This window comes from Balaenoptera borealis (assembly GCF_965194805.1).
Source record: "Balaenoptera borealis genome assembly, chromosome: 15".
NCBI classification, from domain to species: Eukaryota; Metazoa; Chordata; class Mammalia; order Artiodactyla; family Balaenopteridae; genus Balaenoptera; species Balaenoptera borealis.
This window is the reverse complement of record NC_138871.1, coordinates 37,112,981-37,126,055: the sequence shown is the minus strand read 5'-3', so window position 1 is coordinate 37,126,055 and position 13,075 is coordinate 37,112,981. Positions and strand designations below refer to the sequence as shown.

General features: G+C 40.7%; 1 protein-coding gene across 9 annotated transcripts in view; it reads left to right on the top strand.

Moving 5' to 3' along the window:
• The first annotated feature begins 6,413 nt into the window (after positions 1-6,413).
• AFTPH (aftiphilin) overlaps positions 6,414-13,075 on the top strand; it is a 68,291-nt gene continuing 61,629 nt past the window's right edge. For 2 of the 9 annotated variants that reach the window (XR_014235112.1, XM_082358053.1), the window contains exon 1: positions 8,472-12,699. The gene's annotated coding sequence lies outside the window, so the exon portion shown is untranslated. Of the gene's footprint in view, positions 12,700-13,075 lie in introns of all 9 variants that reach the window. The other 7 variants (XR_014235110.1, XM_082358056.1, XM_082358055.1 and 4 more) reach the window with 7 other exon arrangements.

The following is a 13,075-nucleotide window of genomic DNA, read 5'->3' as shown; positions in this document are numbered from 1 at the left end:
GCTTAAGAAATACCCCACCTACATGGCCAAAATATTCAGAATCTGCCTGACTACAGATCCTGGTTGCTGATTTGTGATGGAGCTGAAAAGTGAGCTTCAGCAACACTTTTCCAGGTTGGGTGTTACAGAAGATGGATAATTTAGTTTCTCTCAGAAGGTGCTGTGGTAAGATCAGTACTCCAGTTGTTCAGGATGGACACATTTCTGGGGAAGGTAACACAGACTTGATACTGCTGATGCATTTGAGACATACATGCTCATTCATTGAATAAACATTTGAGCATCAGATGTGCATTATACTGATGGAAGGGTAAAAGCACCATGGCAAGCTCATAAAAGCTCCCAGGAGATAGGAATCACCAACCCTATTTCCTTAGTGCACGGATTTTACAGGTTCTCTCTCATACCTGAGTACAACCCAGATTCAACCCTGTTTCACCCCACTCCAGGAGCTGCTTTGAGAACAATAGGGAAGGAAGGACCTTGGGACACCTGGAACACTGATCCACTTGAACCCATGCTCAAGAGTCCTGAGATGAAACACATTATTCAGGGTATGACATCCTCTTCTTGGCATGACTTGTCCATCTCAAATTCCAGGCAGCTGATATGGCAAGAAGAGATGAGCTCTATCTCTCAGATGGTAGAGATACAACACCCATGGAATAACCATGACAACAGCAACAGCTAACATTTGCTGGTACTTTCATGTCCCACGCCTTGTGTTCAATACTGTATTTACAGTATCTCACCTAGACCTCAGGTAGATCCATGAGGTAGGGACTATTATTTTTCAGCAATTGTTTTATGAAGGCATAAAACTTATAGAAAAGTGCATAAAACATGCAAAAATCTTTACATGTACCTGATACCAGGCTGCAGACTCCTGGAGGACAAGGAGTAGTTTATTCACCTTCATGCCCCACGGCACCTGGGACTGAGCCTTGACATACCAGTTAATGTTGTTAAGTGGTAAAATAATAAGCTAATAGCCAAAAGAAAAGGAATGGTCCCTTGTCTTAGTAGTTCTCAACTTCTGGTGCGTTTTGCCATCACCTGTGGAACTTCGACTGACACAGCTCCCAGTGCCCTAAGCCTGGGGACTGATGCTGTGGGAGAATTTTGATTCGGTAGTTAAATTTTTGACCATGCAAATATTTTCACTCACCTTTAACCCTATGCTCTTCTCAAATGAGAACACGTTTGCTTTACTAAATCATAAGGTTAGAAGCTCCATGATGTGTATCTATCAGCTCTTTGCTTCTAAAATGATTTTTCTTATACAACTCTTCCTCTCAAAAACTTAAGGTACTCTAGGGAATATCACTAAATGGATTTTTTTTAGACCTACACTTTCATCATTTTTATATCAAAAAGAATAAAAGTAATCATTGGAATAACAATGAAAATTTCTCTGGCACTGCATAAAAAGAGAATAGTTACTAGGCTGAAAAGGAATCCATTAAGATTATGGATATAAGTAATATCTAAATAATTTATAGCAGTATTTTATAAAAGCAATCCTTTAAAATTTGCTCTATTTTTATTGTCAGTAGAACCTTATCAATGCTCTATTATGACAAGAATGTAAATGGTTAAAAAAAAAAAGAGAAACTTTGAAATGATGTCTATTTACGTCCAGAGCTGTTTTAACATACTAAATTTCATACCATCAATTTCATTCATTCAATTACTCATCCATCCAATAGCTGTTAGATGAACGCTACACAAAGCACTAGGGATACAGAGATGAAAAATACAGTTCTTTCCTTTAAAGTTGTGAGTTTAATGGGGTAGACAGTTTAAGAAATTGGAAATTACAATGCTTATGATAAGAACAATATCATGGGTATACACGAGGCACTGCAGGGGCTTAGAAGAGGAACAAAACCTTTGAGTAGGGGGGCAAGTACAGAGATGATATCAGTGAAGGTTAGTAGGAGGAGTAATTCTTGATCTTTGAATTTTATCTTAAGGGAAAAAGAGAAGCCAGCTGGTTTAAAAGGAGTATCATACGTAATAATAATAATGCTAACTAACTAACTAACTAAATAAATAAATAAATAAAAGGAGGACTTCCCTGGTGGTCCAGTGGTTAAGACTCCACACTTCCACTGCAAGGGGCACGGGTTCGATCCCTGGTCAGGGAAGTTCCGCATGCCGTGCGGTACAGCCAAAAGAAAAAATAAAAAAGACGTATCATTCAGAGTTATTAGTCACAAGCAACAGAAATTGACATTGGCTGATTAAAGAGAAAAGAAATGTATTAAAATGATAGTAGATAGCTCACGGAACTTCCTGAATGACTCAAGAACCAGGCTCACAGTACATGCAGCCAGAAACATCCCCCCAAATCATGCCAGAGATCTAGTCCAGTGAGGATGCTGGTGAAGCTGGTATTACCAGTGCCACTGGCCCTGGACATTCAACAGCAACTAGTCCCTGCTGCCTCAGAAGTTCAGTCTTGCTGCAACTGCTACCATCACCATCAGCAAAAGTTCTCTGAGTTCGTGTTTCTGTGTGTCATGAGCTCCTAAATGAAAGTCTAGAGAGAGGCATCTGGTCAGCAAAGCCTAGGTCACATGCTATACCTAGCTGCAAAGGAAGCTAGGAAAGTCAACATCTTCCTGTTTTCTTTACCCACTGCTGCATAACAAACCACCTCAAAACTTAGTGGCTTCAAACATCAACAACAATTATTACAATATGTCTCAAGATTCTGTAGGTTGACTGGGCTCAGATGGACAGTTCTGCTCCAAGTAATGTCTGCTGGGTCTAAAATCATCTGAAGGCTCATCCAAGATGGCTCACTCACATGGCTGGCTGTTGGCTAGGAGTTCAGCCAGCCATCTAATATTATTTTAATAAATTTATTTTCTGCTTAATTAGCCAATTTGATTGGCTGAGTATTACTTGATTGAGGAAAAAATAAGACTGAGAAAGAAATGGAACTGTAGCAGGTCAATTCTCCTCAATGGGCCTCTTCACATAGATTGGGCTTTCCCACAGCATGGTGCTCTCAGGGAAGTTGTATGTTTCCCATGGTGTCTCCCTTCAAAGTGGGAGCATTCCAAGCAGCAAAGTCAAAAGCTTCAGATCTCTTAATGCTCAGCCTGAAAAGTTACACAGCACCGTCTCCACCACTTCTGTTGGTCAAATCAAGCCACAAGCTAGCACACACTCAAGTAGAAGGAAGATAAACTCCATCTCAAAATGCAAAGAGGGGCAAAAATCCTGCAGCTGTCTTTAAGTCCCCATACTGGCACTTTCAGCTCTTATACTTGGAGGAAGGCTTTGCCTCCCACCTAGTCTCATAAGTTAGCAATTGTCTCAAATGTATGAAAAGGGGTTCAGATGCTGAGCTCTCAAAAAAAAAAGGTAACCGACCACTGTAAGAAGCAGAAAGAAGGGCATTCCATGCAGAGGGAACAGTATTGGAAAGTCAGAGAGAGGGCTTCAGTTGATACTGCCACTTAAATAGTGCAGTACTCATGATAACATAATTCTTGCTGTTTTCTTGCTAATGCTGCGTTAGAACTGCTCCTTGTTGAACAGAATTGTAATTCTACCGTATTTGCGCATATTAGAGGGTTTAAACTAATTACAATTGATTTGGGAGTTGCAGTCCTTGCTTGTTTTCTCCTTTCTATATCTTTAAAACACTTTACAAGATCACTGTTTACAAGATCTGCTCCAGAATCAGAAATGTGTGTTTGACAATGATTGCCTAGGGTGTGCAGTAATTTGGAAATAAATATAAGGGAAATCCAAACCTCATATGCTCAGGCATTTTTAATAGTCTTTTCTTTTACTTTTCATTATGAAAATATTCAAAATAGAGAAAAGTAGAAAGAATAGTACAATAAACACCAAGATATCCACCACCTTGATTCAATTCAATAATTGCTAGCATTTTGCCATATTTTCCTTATCTCTATGTACATGGTCTTTTTTTCTGAACCATTTTAAAATAAATTACACTTATTATGATATTTTAGTCACTTCCAAAAAGTAAGGAAATTCTCATACATGTCCATAATTTCATTATTATATCTAAAATAGTTAATAATAATTTCTCAAGAGGATTTCATGGCCATCCACATTCAGATTTCCTCAGTTACCCCCAAAATGTCTTTTATAACTGTTTTGTTCAAATCAGGATCCTATTAAGAACCACGCACTACATTTGGTTATTATTTCCCTTGTCTCTTTTAATCTAGAATATCCCTTTTGAAGAGACCAAGTTGTTTGTTTTGTCCAATAATCCAGGTACTGGATTGGTATGATTGTGTCTTTGTAGTCCTGTTCAACTGGTTCCTCCAGCATTTCCTGTAAAATGGAACATAGGTTTAAAGGCTTATTTAGATTCAGGCTAAATATATTTGGCAAGAATACTGTGTACCTCTGTGACCTGTATGTTTCATCTGTGATCTGTGTACTTCACATTGCATCATATCAGGAGGCTTATTGTGGCCAATTGTCTTTGTCTTTTAGTTTGGGGAGGGGAAAGCAAAAATAATGTATGCCAGGTTCATGAGGCAAAATAATCTAATACAGGGTCATGGCAGGACTAAAGGTGTGGAGAGGAATGATAACCAGCCCACAGGGATGCTGTCTGCTTCTGAGCCCTAAGCTTCAGGCTTACTTGTTCACCTGAGAGACACTCATCTTGATGGTATTAATGAAGGGAGGAAAAGACCGTCTCTGGGATCTGAAGACAAGTCCTCCTCTCTAGCTCAGAGAAGAGGAAGACCCCAGCATAGCCCCTGAACAAGTCTTTCTTGCCCCGTCCTGGGAGAAGTCTGGCCTGATTTTCTAACAAGGAAAGCAGTACAGCAACATTTATTTCATGGGAGCTACAGAGCTGTGAGAATTTAGGGTCTGGTGTACTTAAGTGGGCCCAGAGGCCAGAACACCAAAATTATTGTCTCTGTCAGCTCTAACACACCAGAAGAAGCCCAAAATGGCAGTAAGGAACCCTCTGGAAAGCTGGTGCAGAAATTTGGCTCCTTGAGTGCTTTTAAGTTTTTAGGTGCAGTAGCAGACACTTGAGGGGCCCAGGACTAACAGACCCAGTGGACAGAATTAGCCAAAGCAGTACAGTAGCACCTGGCAGCTTCAGGGTGGTCTGGAGCAGGATTTCTCAACCTAGCAACTACTGACATTTTGGACTGAATACTTCTTTGTTGTGGAGGCCACCCGCTGCATGGCAGGATGTTGAATGGCATCCCTGGTCTCTACCCACTAGATGCCAGCGGCACCTCCACCTGAGTTGTGACAACCAAAAGTTTCTCCAGACATTGCTAAATGGCCTGGGCAAGCGAAGAGGGGGCAAAATCGCCCCTGGTTTTGAATCACTGGTCTGGGGGAAGGATCAGTTAGGCGGCAGTAGGGTTTCCCACTGAGGGACTAACACCAGGCTCTATACTGAAATCTCTTACATACATTAGTGCATCTCGTCTGGATAGCGGCTCTCTGTGAGGTAGGGGTACTGTCTCGATTTTTACAGCTGAGAAAACTTCTCAGCAAGGTTCTGTGATGTTGCTAAGGTTCTGACCAGTATCTATCCCACTTTAAATCTAATTCTCTATCCATATACCCAGCTGCCTCTCTTTCTGATAGCAGGGAGCAGCTGCCAGAATGCCAGCATCCCAGGCCTGGTTGCAGGCACTGAGCTTCAAAGTAGGTGAGGGGTGTGAGGGGAAGAACTGAAGGAGCATTAGCTCGGGGCAGGGAGCAACTTCCAGCTCAGCATCATTAATCTGGTCGTTCGGGGGCACAGGGAAGTTTCCATCGGTGGTCTTCCTGGGGCTGCTGCTACCTGGTCTGACAAAAGACGTGAGGAAGGGATAGCCAAGAGGGTTGCAGAGACCTGGCATGAGAGTTGGGAGAACATGGAACATGTGAAAAACATGAAGGGCAAACGTTTTGGGTCCCTGAGAAATAACGATGAGAAGATTATCCTTAAGGTCTCTGAGTAATGTATAAGATCCTGGCTGCAAAGAAGCCTAAGATAATTCAGGAGTTGCAGTGTGAGAACAGTACCTGGGCAGACTGCACTTCCACGGAAACAGCACAGAGTTGAGAGAAGTTCATCGGATACCCTAGTTAGGAAGGAGGGGCAGGGCCTGAAGCACTGGGCCTGGAGGAGTCTGGAGAGCTGCCCCACTGCCAGTAGAACCAATCAGATACACTGGGGCAAACACATATCTGAAGTGAAGCATTTTCCAACTACTCCAGCAGATCTTCCTCTTCTCTGAACTCCAGTTACTTTCACCAGTTCTATGCAGCTCGGCATTTCATTGTTCTCTGTTTTACAGAATCAGAAGTTTCAAGGTGGCACTTGTTTCAGGTATATTGGTCTTGTCTCCCTAACTGGACTGTAAACTCTTGTTTACGGGCAAGAACCAAGGCCTGTTTCTTTGTAGTCCCTTAGCACAATGCTGAGTGCATAAAGGTGTTCAGTAAGTTGTTAATTTATTTTAAAAGACAAATTACAAAAATAATCAAGGACAGGATTACTTTAAACCATTGAATAACATAGTAAACAGCAAAGGCTCAAGAAAGCTAGTAACAAGTATTTTTCAAAGTTTTTTCTGGAAACACTCATCCTACTGATCCAAGAGAATGTCATTTGTTCAACAAATGTGTATTGTCATCAACCCTGTGCCAGGCAATGTTCTTGAAGTTGGGAACAAAGAAGTGAATAAGAAATCTCTGCCCTCATGCAAGTCTAAGTTGCATGAAATTTTCTCTGTCATATTTCCCTGGATCCTGCTACCACACAAAGTTAAAGACAGATGGAAATTTTTCACAAAAGTAATACACTAGTTTGTCTAATAGAAATATAATTCGATCTACATATGTGATGTAAAACGTTCCAGTAGCTACACTTTTAAAAAAATAAAAAGAAACAGGGGAAATTAATTTCAAAAGATTTTATTTAATTGAATATATCTAACATATTATCTCAACATGTAATAAATATCTTTAAATTATTAATGAGATCATTTACATTATTTTTTCTGTTAGGCCTTCAAAATCCTGTGTGTATTTCATACAATAGCACATCTCAATATAGACTACACACATTCTGAGTGCTCATCAACCACATGTGGCTAGTGGCTACTATATTGAATAATGTAGATCTAGTTGTTTTTAAGTAGCTCATTTGATTAGCCAATCACTTCTGTGATGGTTATTTCAATATGTTAATAAAGGCAACTAAAGAGGAGTTAAGTTTAGGCATTGACCCCTCTTCCCCTACACCTAGGAAATGTCTTTGGGGTCCTTAATTTAAATGCTATGTATTAATGTGAATTCCTACCCCCAGGAGCCTATCCTTCAAAACTTCATCCTTGGAAAGGTCTATATTGCCCTGATATAGTGAATATTTTTCTAGAATGTTCTAGTTATCCAGTAGTCCAGAAAGTACCACAACATTAAATAGTAATTTTCATTATTTATACAATAAGCTTGATAAGCAAGTTCAAGAAGGACCAGTGGGAATGAATAAAAAACCAAATCTCTGTTGTTCATCACACTTCCACAAAGTATAAAATGGTGAAATCCCCATTAAACCAACAAAAAAAATCAGCAACAAAAAAGTTTAATTGTATTCCCACTATGAAACAAGTTTCTTTTTATACTTTTATTCCATATGATTAAGATAATTTATATCTAACATGAATATTTATCTTCAGCACATCTTATATTATGGCCGCAGCCAGCTGAGCATAGAAAACAAGTTCATTTCGGTTCCAAATAGTTTTGGTTTCTTATGTGCTTTGGTAAAAAAGAGAAGATTATAACAAACAAGAAATAATGTAGAGTAAAAACGGAGATTACACTGGATTAGGAACATGAAACCTGGCTTCTAGCTTCTAATACCTAGTTCTCTACAAGCCAATTGGATAACTGAGGACATCACTGTCATTTAACCTCTTAGGACATTATTAATCTTACCTGTAAAATTGGAGGGAGAGGTGAGGATGAGACTGCTTTTGGACTAGATGATTTCTCAAGTTGCTGAAACTTTTTCAGCAAAGTTTTCAATGGCTCAAATTCAATATACACAATACTTAGATTAAGTGAAGGCATGTTCCATTTATTAACCACACTTATTGTGAGAAGAAAAAAACTCCATTTGAAAACATGAAGAAAACGGGGACAGTGTATTAAATGATGACATGAGGCAAATTGTCTTTACTATGAGGAATCTGAGGGACTACATTATTACTCTTCTATAAAGTGAGAAGGCCAAATGGTGTAGGGGGAAAGAATTTTGAATCAGGAAATCACAGTTCTAGCCCTAAATCCATCTCTAACTTTTTAATTTTGTAAAATCCCAATGTCTGCGATCACACCTTCTATAAAATGGCATTAATTCATTCTAAGGGGGTCTATGTGAGAGTCAGAAGAGATAATATACTTAATAGCACTTTGAAAAGTTGTGCAAATTTAAGATATCAGCATTAGCATAATACATCAGGAACTATCTCTAGGATACTGTTCACAATTCATGGTTTTAAACTAACTGGTTCTGGAAAAGTTATTTTTTAACCATGAAAAAATGAATGCAGAATATGTCAGAGAATTATATAACAAACACTCATGTACCCTCTACCTGGAATTTAATGTAAATGGTTTGATCAAAACATCAGGTCATACACCTTAAATATATACAATTTTTATTTGTTAATCATATCTCAATAAAAGTGGAAACAAAAATGTAAATGGTTTTTCACATTTGCTTCAGATTTTTTTTTTTTTAAAGAAATTCACGTTCTTTTATTTATTTATTTATTTATTTATGACTGTGTTGAGTCTTCGTTTCTGTGCGAGGGCTTTCTCTAGTTGCGGCAAGTGGGGACCACTCTTCATCGCGGTGCGCGGGCCTCTCACCTTCGCGGCCTCTCTTGTTGCGGAGCACAGGCTCCAGATGCGCAGGCTCAGTAATTGTGGCTCACGGGCCAAGTTGCTCCGTGGCATGTGGGATCTTCCCAGACCAGGGCTCGAACCCGTGTCCCCTGCATTGGCAGGCAGATTCTCAACCACTGCGCCACCAGGGAAGCCCCAGATTTTTTTTAAAGATATAAAACTTTGCAATAACGTAAAGTCTTCTTTAGCGCTTTCTGACCTATTCCATACTAGCCTCTAATGAATGTTGTGTTTATCATTCCAGTCCATATATTTATACTTTATTATAAAAATGTACATCCATAAATAATGAAGTATTGGTTTATTTTAAAAAGTTACATACATTGTAAAATTCATATCATATACACTCATTTTGAACTTCACATTTGTATTTATAATCTAACCACACTGATACTTATAGTTCTAGTTGGAGTGCTGAATAGTGACCATCTATGAATATATATTCGTTTATCCACTAAAAAGTATTATTTAGACATAAAGTATTTACTGGGTTATAAAATAAAACCATAGGAAATGTTTAGATGTGGAAGAGACCTTGGAGATCATCTGGTACAGGGTTTCTGAAGCTGCAGTTCATAGAACCTCTTCCATGAATGAGATTTAGGAGGCCTAAGAAATTCTGAGCATCCATGGGATGAGCATTTTCTGCAGAAATGGCCAAAGCTTTGATCATATTCTCAGAGATAAATGTGTTAAATAGTTATGTCCTAAGAGAGTGGAGAGCATGTGGTCTAGTTCCATTCTCTCATTTGACATGTAAGAAGACTGAGCTCCAGAGAGGTTAAGTAATTTACACAAAATCATAGTGATAATAGAGCCTGTTCATAGACCCAGGTCTATGTATTGCTTTTTCAGAACGCCACATGGGTGGGGTTTTGTGCCTGCTTGTTTGTTGATTTCTTATACAATATAATATGAGTTAAGTTCCTTTCAACTTTTTAGTCTACAAAGTACAATTCAATCTTTTTTTCTCTTTTAATTATTATCTACTGCTGGTGATGAGGTAGTAAAATTGGTATACTCCTATATTACTGGTGGTGTTGTAAATTGATATAAATCTTCTGGAAAATAATATGAGATGATGAAATGCCAATAAAACATTCATAGCCTTTTGGCTCAATTGTTTTTATATTGAGAAAAAAATTCCTAAAATCGGACAAAGACACAAGCACAAAATGTTCATCAATACAGTATTATTTGTAATAGTGGAAAATATCCACTAATAGGATAATGGATAAATCATGGTTATGTCCACTCAGTTGAATACTATGTAGGCAATTAAAATCAAAGTTTTATATAAAAAAAAAAACAGGATGCAATACTTACAACATAATATTAAGTGAAAAAAGATACAAAATTGGCTTACATTATGATGACAATTTTGTAAAAAGTCTGCACAGGAGAAAAAACTAGAAGTAACTACAACAAATGATAACTGGCCATTTAATTTTTCTTTTCTTGATGCAAAATCTTGAGTAGTTATGGTCATAACTTTTAAAAAACTAATAAAAACAATACTATCATTGGATGCAAATACAATGAATGTTAATGTTTTCATCATCTTCAAAACATTCAGAGATACTTTCTTTTTGTAATACAATTTCATAAGCATTGGAATGCTGTCTTCAGAATTATGTGTAAGATTACCAATTACAAGTTCGTTGATTGCTCACAAGTCAGCTGGCCAAACAGTGACTCAATTTCTATATACAACGTTGGACACTGATTTCTGTATTGTTGTCCTTAAGTTAATAGAATTGGTTTCTGCATTTACTTGACAAAAATCATCATTTTGTAATCATATGTTATGTAAGAAATTAGGAAGATATTTTTCTGAACGCAGTTTTCTTTTTAATATTTTGATGTTTAAATTTATTATTTCAGTTTAAACATTTTCTTGATCTAGGGTCTGCTTTAGGATTTTGTCATATGTTCTTATTCTGGTATTTCTGTTTAGTTGAGCTATCAAATTAGAACAAGCATGTGTTCATCTAAAATCAATTCATTTCCAGTTTCTACACACACACACACACACACACACAAATATTTTTGTTTCTTTCCTTCCTGGTCAATAAACATTTATAGCGATATATATATCGCGTATATATAGCATATATATATGGTTGCACACGAGCAAAACCAGCAGGGGGCGAAATACAATAGGATTAAATTTGACAAACTATATAGATTTTTCTTGCTTTAGTGACTGAGCAATAACAAAAAATCCAGCACCTCCACAAAGCAATTGGTACTCCAATTTAAAGTGATGCAGTCTCCGTATATCTTACAGCGACTGAGTTGTAGAGACAAATGCGTGTCTATTTTAGCGCTCCAAGTTAAGTTGTCTAGAACATTGCAGAGGCGGGATCAACCCTGATGAACTGCTTTTGTCCTTATCTTTCCCCTGATTTGTATAATTCCTCCACTCAAAGGGGTGGCCACTTCCCTGTGGCTGAGGGGGTGTTTTCCAACCTTGTTTCTTCGCGTAGCTGATGAGCTTTGCTATTCCGGAACGATTTTAAATCATTCAAATTGCCGGTGCAGGTTTGGCAAAAGTGAGCAGAATGAGCACGCGGTAGGGCTCAGGATTGCAGGATAGGACCCCGGGCTCATCATCCCGGACGATAACAATAATCCTTGCAGCCTAGCGGTCTGGTTTTTACAGTGGCCGGTGTTCTACATTACAAAGGAAGGGGAAAGGTTGTAAAAATGCAAATGACCAAAACTGATGATAGAAAAATGTTATGACCGCTGTTAAAGAAACGCGGAAGTTGATTTGATTTCTTTAGTTTCATCGAATAGTCTTCCGCAGCATCTATGAAAAATGACCACCGTCTCAATACGTTAGCAAAACCCCCCAATTTTTTTGTTGTTGGTCTCGAAGACGATTTGTCAGTTCGGCAGCTGCTTTCCCTCTTGGTTTCCATTTTAAATTTGATTTCATTCTTCTTTGTTATTTCAATATATCAGCTTCCTCTTCTGTCAGCTTAAATTAGAAAGAGGAAGGGACTTGGTGAACGAAAAAGTCGTTTTTCGGGGCGAAAAGGGCAAGCTGATAAGTGCTCTCCAGCAGCTTTTTGGTGGAGAAGATAGGGTTCCGTATTTCAAAACCTTTGCAATTTTTACTTGGAGAGCAAGAGACTTAACTCAGTCCTGAGCTGAACGTTGACGTTAGCCGGCTAAGGAGCACCTGTCCCTCTCCTGGAGCGCTGCCTCAGGAATCCCGGAGTGCGAGAGTACTTCTTTTCCCCTCACAGCTCGATGACTCGCGAGGAAGTCAAGAAAAAGGGCGGCTTGCCCGCACCCAAAATGGCGGCCGGCGCTCTGAGCGACGGCGCCTGCGCAGGGGTAAGCGTTCAGTGACACTGATTTCCCCGGAGTGTCCTCCCCCCCACCCCCCAGCACCCACTAGCGCCCGGCCCCGACCTAGCCACCTGCGCCCGGAAGTGACGTGTCGGCGGCAGCGGTTCTCCCGCTGCATGATGGGAGAGTGTGTGGAGTGGGCGGGGGGTCTCCGCGGAGGAGGAGGTGGAGGCGGCGGCGGCGGCGGAAGAGGGCGGAGGGTAATGGGATGGGGGTCTCGCGGCAGCGCTGAAACTCCGGGTGGGCGTCCATGGCGCTGCTTTGCTGACAGGGCTGAGAGCAGCCTGCCTTCCGCTTTCACCAGCTCCGCGTCCGAATAACCGGTCCTTCCCCGGGGAGCCAGTTCCTCCTCGGGCCCCTGAGCCATGCCCATCGAGGCCGCCCCGGACGAGCCAGGTAAGCGCCACCGCTCCGCTCCCCTAGCCGCGTGGGGGAAAGAGGATGGGGGACCCGGCCCAGCCCACCGGCCGGATCCTCGCCCGGGCCGGGGGCACCTGCCGCGGAGCTGGGGGCTGCGGGGACGGTGCCGGCTCTGCGGGCCTGCGCGCTGCGGGCTCTGTCCTTTTCCACGGCGGGTGCGGGGACGCCGGCGGCGGCGCCCAAAGCACACGGCCCCTCCTTGCCATCCCGGGCACCGGCCGGGGAAGTGAGAGCCTTTCCAACGTCCCCGGCTGCCACGGTCTCGCCCTGCCCCGCAGCTTCCACCTGCCTACAGCTCCGCACCGGCCGCTCCCTCCCGGGAGCTTGTTGAGAAGTTTGGGGCTTTGCTCCG